Source organism: Cyprinus carpio, chromosome A3, assembly GCF_018340385.1.
Source record: "Cyprinus carpio isolate SPL01 chromosome A3, ASM1834038v1, whole genome shotgun sequence".
Classification (NCBI taxonomy): domain Eukaryota; kingdom Metazoa; phylum Chordata; class Actinopteri; order Cypriniformes; family Cyprinidae; genus Cyprinus; species Cyprinus carpio.
This window is the reverse complement of record NC_056574.1, coordinates 10005162-10014968: the sequence shown is the minus strand read 5'-3', so window position 1 is coordinate 10014968 and position 9807 is coordinate 10005162.

The window sequence follows — 9807 nt, the reverse complement described above, 5'->3', positions numbered from 1 at the left end:
TGTACACCCGCTCTTTCAAATAATAGGAGATCACAGCGCGGGCTCTGGTAATAAAGGCTTAATTCTTTGCCCTGAAATAAACAAAACATTTTCCTGTCCCATGTTTGTGGATGGCACAAGACAGCTTTCTGGTGGTGTTCAGCTTCAGGAAGTTCAGACGCTTGTTTTTTGCTGGATTATTAAATCTGTCACCGGACAGAGAGATTTAGTAAATTGGCGCCTCGAAGCCTATTGGCTCTGTGCTTCCTCGTTTGATTACTGCACGTGATCTGTTTCGATATTGTCAATAAAACAGCCTTCGAAGAGAGAGACACTCGGAATACACTTAGCAGACGACTGTCAAGAACAGCCAACTGAGAATGGCGTTTTGTATGACACACACACACACACACACACACACACACACACACACACATACTGAGTGTGAGCCCGGTCTCATTAAATGCGTGTCTGAAAGAGCAAGATCCGATTAATGCTTATTTTTTTTTATTTTTTATTTTTTTAAACATTTAGATTTTACTTTCCTAGACGAAATCACTTTCTGAGATCAAAGATAGTGAGAGCTGATGTTGTGGAATAGAGCCATATTCGTGCTAAATTATTATTGATGCAGTCAGAAACTCTCGAACAGTTTTGCTACCAGAAGCTTTAGCTTAGCTCCTGAAACTAAAGAAAGTACTAGAGATGTTATAGCAATTGTAAATCTGATAAAAGACACCCAAATTCATCCATCCAAAGATAATACATTGTTTTTATTATAATTAAGAAAAATACAAATGTAGCCTTATCAAATACCATTTGTCCCTCAATGCTGTAGGCCTACACATGCAGAACATGCCCGAGTATGTCAAGCTGTGTGTGTGTGTGTGTGTGTGTGTGTGTGTGTGTGTGTGTGTGTGTGAGAGAGAGAGAGAGAGAGAGAGAGAGAGAGAGAGGGAGATAACTATTAACACGAACTAAAAAAGTAAACATTAAATGTGGAATATTTTCGTAGTTGTCAGAATAAATCACTCGCTACAGAAGTAGTGCGGAGCATGTCATGAGGAACACAAAAACTAAATCATGCACACAATAATAATTAGTTCCGTCATTTAAAGTAAATCATGCACACAATAATAATTCGTTCCGTCATTTAAAGTAAATCATGCACACAATAATAATTCGTTCGCTCAATTTCCTAAATCGTCTCACGATATAATAATCCGTTCCATCGTTTTACTAAATACAAAAAAGATGTATCATGTTCTCTTTTGAATCTCCGTGTACAAAAAAAAGTGAATCTAGGGCGGGAGCAGGCAGCACATAAATGCCAGAATGAAAAATGAGTGATAGAATGTAATAGTAGTAATTTTATGCACAATTACATGTGATCCCATTTGTCATTTGGTCACTTTAACATCCGTGAGCACAAATTGGCGCAACTGTTTTCTAGTAGGCTACACATGCACATACAACTATATTGGAGATAAATAAACTTATCACAGTTGTGGTTCAACCTCCAATAAACGCAATTCTTGTCGTGGTTGTGGTTATGGTGTGTGTGAGGAGAGAGAGAGAGAGAGAAATGTTTGAAGTGTGCCGAGAGACTTAGGCCTATAATACTGTAGAAAGAGAGTCTGATAGTAGTGTGGACACTGTAAACAATAACAACAACAAAAACACGAAAAGGTATGGCCGTATCCGAGGCGTATGTTGGCACAGAAGTGCGTGCATGAAAAAAAAGTGTTCTTTAATCCAATTTAAAAAATACATAAATTGTCACTAATAGAAAGCGGTATGGGACGCACAGAGAACTTCACAAGGAAAAATATCCGTCTACATTCACAGTATTGTCTTAAACTCGTTCGGATCTGAGTTTTGTGGATTTCTGTATGAGCGGCGCGGGCACGAGCTGTAGTCCTTCATATAAAACACACCCAAACCTTTCTTTCACATCCATTTCCTCTCGTCATGCCGCTCTCACCAAGGGCTCTTAATGTTGTGTATATATATAGTTTATCTATATATAGTATAATCTCTTACATTTTAATTTTATTTTAACTTCCAAATGTTGCAGCGTTTAGTTTAGTTTTGCTTCAGTTTAATATTTCTATTCAGTGTTATATCATTTAAATAGTTTGGTTTTTCTTGATATTAATTAATAGTATATTATGTTAGGTCTAAACCTAGATAAATATTTTCCTTGTTTTTTACTTGAGGTGCTCTTGCCATCTGGGATGTATCATATTCAGAAATACAGAAAAAACTGTGATATTGCTAACATATTATTGCAATTTTTCTATATTGGTTTCCCATTTCATCCCTTTAATTTAAAGTTAATTATTTCTGTATTTTCGCATCCCCCAAAATTACTCCAGTCTTCAGTGTCACATGATCTTCAGAAATCAGTCTAATTGATGCTTTATTATCAGTGCTGAAACGTTTGCTGCTAAAATTATATATTTTTTTTGAGTCGTTGTACCTTTTACTTTTTCTTTGATTCTTTATAATAAAAAGTAAAAAAAAAAAAAAAGAAAAGAAAAAAGGAACAGGGGCATGTAATTCCAAATAAAAAAAATATTTTCTACATAGCAAGTCTTTACTATCAATTTTGTCCATTTAACACATCCTTGCTGAAAAAGTTTTTTTTTTTTTTTTTTTTTTTTTTAACTGTGATTTTTTTTGAAGGGGGAAGGGGGGGGGGGGAAAGAGGAGAGAGGTACGTGTTTAAAAAAATAAAGTACAATATTCGGACCCAAACTACGAATATTGTAACACAAAACTTTTTAATGTCCAATTTTCTACCAGGTCCCAAAAATATTAAGCAGCACAACATTTCACACTGATATAATCATTCATATTAGTTAATGATTTCTGAATGATCATGTTGACCTGAAGACTGGAGGAATGAAGGCTGAAAATCAGACTGCGCCTAACACAGAATATGTTTACAATACTAGAATTATATATATTACAATAGTTTCAATAGAATGTTCATGATTATTTTAAATTGCAATATGTTTCGAATAGTATTCTTTTGAAATAATTTCGTATTTTTTTATCAACATAGGGAGGGGGCGGGCGGTGACAGTCGCGTGGGGTGGGTGAGCATAAGAAGCTTCTTAAAATAAACTTTATTGATCCGACACCTTTGAAATGCAGCGAATTATGGGGACTAAAATCATGGGGGGTCGTTGGGAGATGTTTCTTTGGAGTCAAATGGGATGGGGGTATCTAAGTGGGGGGGGGGGAGATCAGGGGGGTGGGGTGTGAGGCATGAAAACTGGAGTATGCAGTGAAGAAAATTCTGCTTGGCATCACAGGGAAATAAGGGGGGGGGGGGGGGGGGGGGGGGGGGGGGGGGGGGAGGGGGACATTACATTTTATAATATATTAAAATTGAAAACTTTTTTTGTACTTGTTTAATATTGGGGTCAGGGGGGGGAGGGGATTGATTTCCGTTACTGGGGGGGGGGGGGGGAGGGGGGGGAGGGGGGGGGGGGGGGGATTAATTTTTGATCAATAAATTCAGCTTTGATGCGGAGTAGATGTCAAAATCTGAATTAAAAGGTAATGGTTCCCAACTTTTGGCAGTACGTTAATAAATAAACGTTCTATATATGGATCGCTATAATATATTTATAGTACGTTTATTATAATAGATTATTATATTGTTGTCATATTATTAATGCTGCTTTTTATTTTTTTACAGGAACAGTATGTATTATTACAATAAAACGCTAGATATTTCATGTGCTAAACTCTATAATGTTTTAATAATGAAGTGCTGGGGGCGTGGTTCAGATTGTCACTGAGCTGAGCACGGATGCCTATTCTGCTGTTTCAAAGCGAATTATTGCTGGTGGTTCAAACATTTAACAACAACAGCAATACCACAGAAAAATGTTTCGAAATCAATCACAGCCACATACCACTGCAAATATTTCCTTTTAAATCATATAAAAAACAAATGTAACTTCTGGATGGTGATTTCTGACATTTCAGTGCGCTTGACTCCATTAATTATAGTGGAGATATTTTATCTAAATGTGTAATCACATCTAAAGAACGGCTATAAAGTCGATATAAGTCAAGTATAAAGTCACACTCATAATCAGTAATATGTCGCCCACAATACCTCGTTTATAATTGGGGTTTAAGTTTATGTTTAGTCTCCGGCCGTACACGGGCTAATCGAGTATGTTAAGAGGCCGTACTTTTCATAACCGAATCAGAATCAGAATCAGCATGTCTTTATTGCCAGGGTACACATACGAGGAAATTTGTTTTTCGGACAGAACTTCTGCGTGCAACAGAATGACCAGATGACAGAACAAAAAACACACAATAAAGAATAAAAAAATAAGTAGGTAGGCATACAATTTACAGCAGATGAGATGATAAAAAATGTAACATTTAATCATACCCACACGGTAAAAAAAAAAAAGGTTATGTGCGTCTACTCCAAAAGATTATGGTTAACAATATTACACTAATGGTTGTTGAGTAGATTTTTAAGGCTTAATGGAATCTATCTGAATAAATAATAGTAAAATCTCCCTAAATTTATTTAGCCGTATGCGCAATTGATTGATCTCTAAATAAATGCATGTGGGCTCATAACTGTTTGAAGTCCATTCTCAAGTCTACTTGGTTTTGAATAAACCTGTTTGTGTTTGTAAAAAGAAAAAAAGGAAATCAAAAGCAGGGTGTTGCATTGCGGCATAGCTGTAATCAAAATACCTGTATTTCTCGAAATGGGCTAAATAGGTTTACCACTAGAGGGGACTTCCGGAAGGTGTGAAAACCTCCATTTCGGACGGCGCTGTGTTCAGTTGTGTAGTGACAGTGTACTAAGTTTTTACGTGTTTTATATGCCTTTAGAAGATGCGTTCATCCACAGTGACTTATTGTTTTGTTTTTTTTAAAGCGTAAAAAAGTTAAGACACAAGATGAATTGACCCCAGACATATTGACAGACGTAGTATCACAAAAATCTATCTCGTCACAGTTGGTCCTGGGTTTGAATGTCTACTCGAAAGTTTATTTTTTTTTATTTATTTTTTAATGCTTTAATGTTACTTTTTTAGATATTCAAAGAATCACTTCTCACACATCGGTCCTTTGAGTTGCAGAGGCTCCGCCCTCTCAGTCTCATTCCACCAATCACAGCAGAGTCTGCCTCCGGTGGATATAAACTCATACGGGGGGGGGCGGGACAGCAGCCCTTCAGGGTTTTTCATTCTGCTGACTGCTGCTGCTGTTTTTGGGAAGGACTCTGTTTGAGGTAGGGCATATATTATATATATATTTATATAGACATTAAAGTCTCCGCTTACGTAGTTTCATATAGCGCAAATGCAGTATACAGAGTAACAGTGGTGTTTTAATAAATCATATAGTCTGTAATCTCCAGCACTCTCTGCTGGCAGCACGAGGTCTCACTGGAGGACGAACACAGCTACAGACCTCAGTCACAGTGGTTTCCTCTGCAGCCGTGTGTTCAGATCTTTGTTCAGGAATCTCTGTCACCCACTGTCTGTTTTATCACGGTAGGTCATGAGAAATCTATGAGTTGTGAGATATTATGTGACCAGCTTTGGATCTCTTTCTTACGTTTTCCTTTGCTTAGAAATCAAATACGCTGCTGACTACATGACTAATTTGTTTTTCTTTAGGCTACATATGTTTGTTCCTGTATTTTCCAAATAACAATTTTTAGTGATTGGTTTATGTAGCTTACTACAAACCGCTTTATTTTATTTGCATTAAGTCATCATGCCATATGTACTTCTAATGTAAAAACATGATTTCATTGCATATGTGTCAATTAGCACAGCTTTTATTCTTAAAACTTTATTCTATTATGGCTTAAAACCCAACTTTTTGACGTGTCGTATCGATGTAGTCAAGAAGTGTATTTTTTAATTCCAGCCACAAGCGATATCTGGATGTTTCTGTTCATATGTAAGGGATTTCATGAATGCATTCTGCGATCAGGACTAGGGAGTAAAGATATTTGTGACGCCTCCATTGACTATAGTCTATATTTTCTAGGAGAAACATCAGTCTTGTATGATTGTGCGGTTTGGTAGCAAAAACATTTTTCAATATCTACTTTATGAAATAGCTTTATAAAGCTTGACTGTGAAGTGTTTATATTAGTATAAAATACATGGTCCCTGCGTTCATTGAAACACGTAAAACATTCAGATTTGTTTAAAATATGAAGTTTATTTCGCTCCAAATATTTTCTGGGAGATAATAATGTTCAGTAACTAAAAGCTAAATCTGCATTAATAAATCTGTTTTCTCCTCCACACTGAACAACGACATTGTTTTCTTCTTGACAGTTACATAGATTTTGCAAATAGATAGATACAATTTTTGTTTACACTAAATTGGCAGTTAGTTTGCCTTCAGCATAATAGGCTAAGTGTAAGTTTAAGTGTAAATATTAGTTATGGTGGCAGATATTTATACTTCAGTACTGTACATTATAAAACGTTATGCACTAACATATTAGTGAAAGATCATATTTCCTAATATTTAATGATGCCGTTGATATGGACTATAAATCCGTTCCGACACACAGGGGTGGGACAGGTCGCTAACCATACCCATAATAACCTTATTAATAAGGAGGCGTTAGATTTCCACTTTTCAAATATTTCCTTTAATTTTATTGAATATAATTGGCCGTTTCCGCTCTGATATGGGCTGTGAAAGAAAGAAAGAGAACAGATCGAGTAGCAGTAAATGCCAAAGTAACGAAGTCACCATCTTGATTTTATTTTTGAAGGGCTTCCATGAAATGTCTGTGAAAATTAAATAGTTACAAAAGAGTGAGCAAGGCAAGTTTATTTATATAGCACATTTCGTACACAATGGTAATTCAAATTGCTTTGCATAAAAAGAGAAAATAAAATAATCATGAGAAGAAAAAGTAATGTAGAGAAAAAAAAAGCAAGCTTAATTTTTAAAAACTTTGAAAATGATTTAAAAAGTTAACTTATTTAAAAAATGAATTTTAAAAACAGTTAAAATAGATAATGATTTTACATAAAAATACAGTGAATACGTAAGATACAGTGCAACTAGTTCACATCGCACAGTGTTCATTCAATAAAATGCACAGCTAAACAGATGAGCTGAGTCTAGATTTCTAAATGTGACTAATGTTTTTTAGCACATCTGATCTCTTCTTGAAGCTGATTCCAACTGCGGGCGGCATAATAACTAAAGGCAGACTCACTTGTTTTGTGTGAACCCTTGGTATTTCTAACTGACTCGATCCTAATGATCTGAGTGTTCCTGTGGATTATATTCAGTGAACATATCTGTATATTATTTTGGTCCTAGGTCAATGATTTATAAACGAGTAAAAGTACTTTAAAAATCAATCCTAAATGTAACTGGAAGCCAGTGGGACCGCGAGGACTGGTGTGATATGCTCAGATTTTCTGGTTCTGAAGTCAAGAATCCTGGCAGCAGCGTTCTGGATGAATACGGCTGTCTAATGGTCTTTTGGAGTTGTACAGCCGTGCACCCTGCTGGTGATAGGGGCATGAACAGAAGTTTTCTCAAGGCTTGACTGGAAACAAAACATCTAATTCTTGCAATGTTTTTTGGTGATAGTATGTTGATTTAGTTCACTGCTTTGACATGACTACTGAAACTAAGGTCTGTCTCAGAATCCTGCCAGACCTGGCTTGATTTTTAGTTGTTTGTCCCCTAGGTGAGGCATTCGCAGCAGAAAACTTCATCTTTTGTTTCCAAATGCAATGACTTCAGTTTTTTCCTTGTTTAACTGAAGAAATTCTGGCACATCCAACTGTAATTTCATCAATACATTGGCAGAGGGAGTCAATGGGGCTGTAGTCATTTGGAGATAAGGCTAGGTAAATCTGTATCATCGGCATAGCTGTCATAGGCAATTTGGTTCTTTCTCGTTATTTGACTTGAGTGGGAGCATATACAGGCTGAACAAGAAGCGGTGCAGAGGCTGAGCCTTGTGGGACTCCGCATGTCATGGACGTCCACTTCAGGCTTATGCTCTCTATACTCGCCGTGGCCTCTCCCTTCTAAGTATGACCTGAACCATTTGAGAGTACCATCCCAGAAAGTCTGACCCGAGTTTTTCCAGTCTCTAAAGTAGTATGTTATGATTGACAGTGTCAAGCGCGGCACTGAGATCTAATACCCAGCACTGAGTATTTTGCCAGAGTCAGAATTTAGGTGAATATCACTTCCATTTCGGCTTTTTCTGCATTGTCTTTTCATAATTGAACTGCTGTTGATCTTTTTTCCAAACTGATTTCTGTCTGTTTGTTTTTCTTACTGACTATTATTGGAGCAATATGTGCATTCTTAACTTTTTTGAGTCAAAGGAATCAGAGAATATCAACAGAGTGACGTTTGTCCAAGTATAGCTAATATTTTATTGCCATCAAAACTCTCTAATTATTCATCAAAATTTACAACTTTTTTTAATAAGAAATTATCGAAAATTAGGCTTTTCACATTTTCATTGCTTTAAATGCACATTACAACTTTTCTTTTAACGTTTTTGCAAAAATAGAATGTCATAATTAAAACACGCTTCTTTTTTTCAGCTTTGAATCATGAATAACGTCACAGTGTCATGTTCAGATTCAGACCTCCTGTGGGTTTGCGGATTCTGTCTGTTTTACCGAAACACACTGATGATCCTGACTGTGAGCAGAGCTGAGACACAGGTGAGTGCACACACACACACACACACACACACACACACACACACACACACACACTGATGATCCTGACTGAGCAGAGCTGAGTATTCACAGGCGTGTACAGACACACACACACACACACACACTGATGATCCTGACTGTGAGCATTGAAGCAGAGCACACACACACACACACACAGCACACACACAGACACACACACACACACAGACACACACACACACACACACACAAACACAGACACACACACACACACAGCCATCATCATCATCATCACACACATCTCTTTGTGAATTTGGACAACCATAGGCATACCGGTTTACACGCACAACCGTATATTCTATTGGCTCATAACGTAACCCCAAATTTCATATGGAACTTTTCCCAGCATTTTACTTTCTCAAAAACCTCCATTCTTGTATGGTTTATGCTGGAAAGTGGGGACATGGTTACAACCTCAAGCTGTACCCCTCTCCCTTGTAATACCCTTGTAATATACAAAGTTAAACCGATAAATACACACAATACGCCACACACACACACACACACACACACACACACACACACACACACACACACACTCATGATCTGATGGTGTTTTATGATGATCGCTCAGCAGATCCATCAGATCCTCAGAAACTCGATTGATTCGGCCTCTTCTGATCACCGCCCTCACACGCCCCAGCGTGAATCTGAACTTGCGAGATCATCTGTCATTCTAATAGTAGTGCAAATGATCTCTCTCAACATCTCTTTTATCTGTTTTCATATTTAATTCTTCATGAACACTGTAAACACTGCTCTGATGCTCCTGTCTTTCATCACAGTTCAGACTGAAGACCATTCAGAGTGCAGAAACAATTTCCCTCATGATGATGATGTTTATGATGGACAGATAATCCTCAAAGGCAATAGAAGTTCACCTCAAAATGTCCCTCAGGACTGACCTCTCGGTTAAAACACAAAAGAAGATGCTTTGAGAAATATTCCACATAGTGAAACCTACAGAGGTTTGTAGGATACGAGAGAGTAGATGATGACAGAAGATTACCATCTGTGCCTGTGTTTTCAGTGCAGGTAGTCAGACGAGCCCATG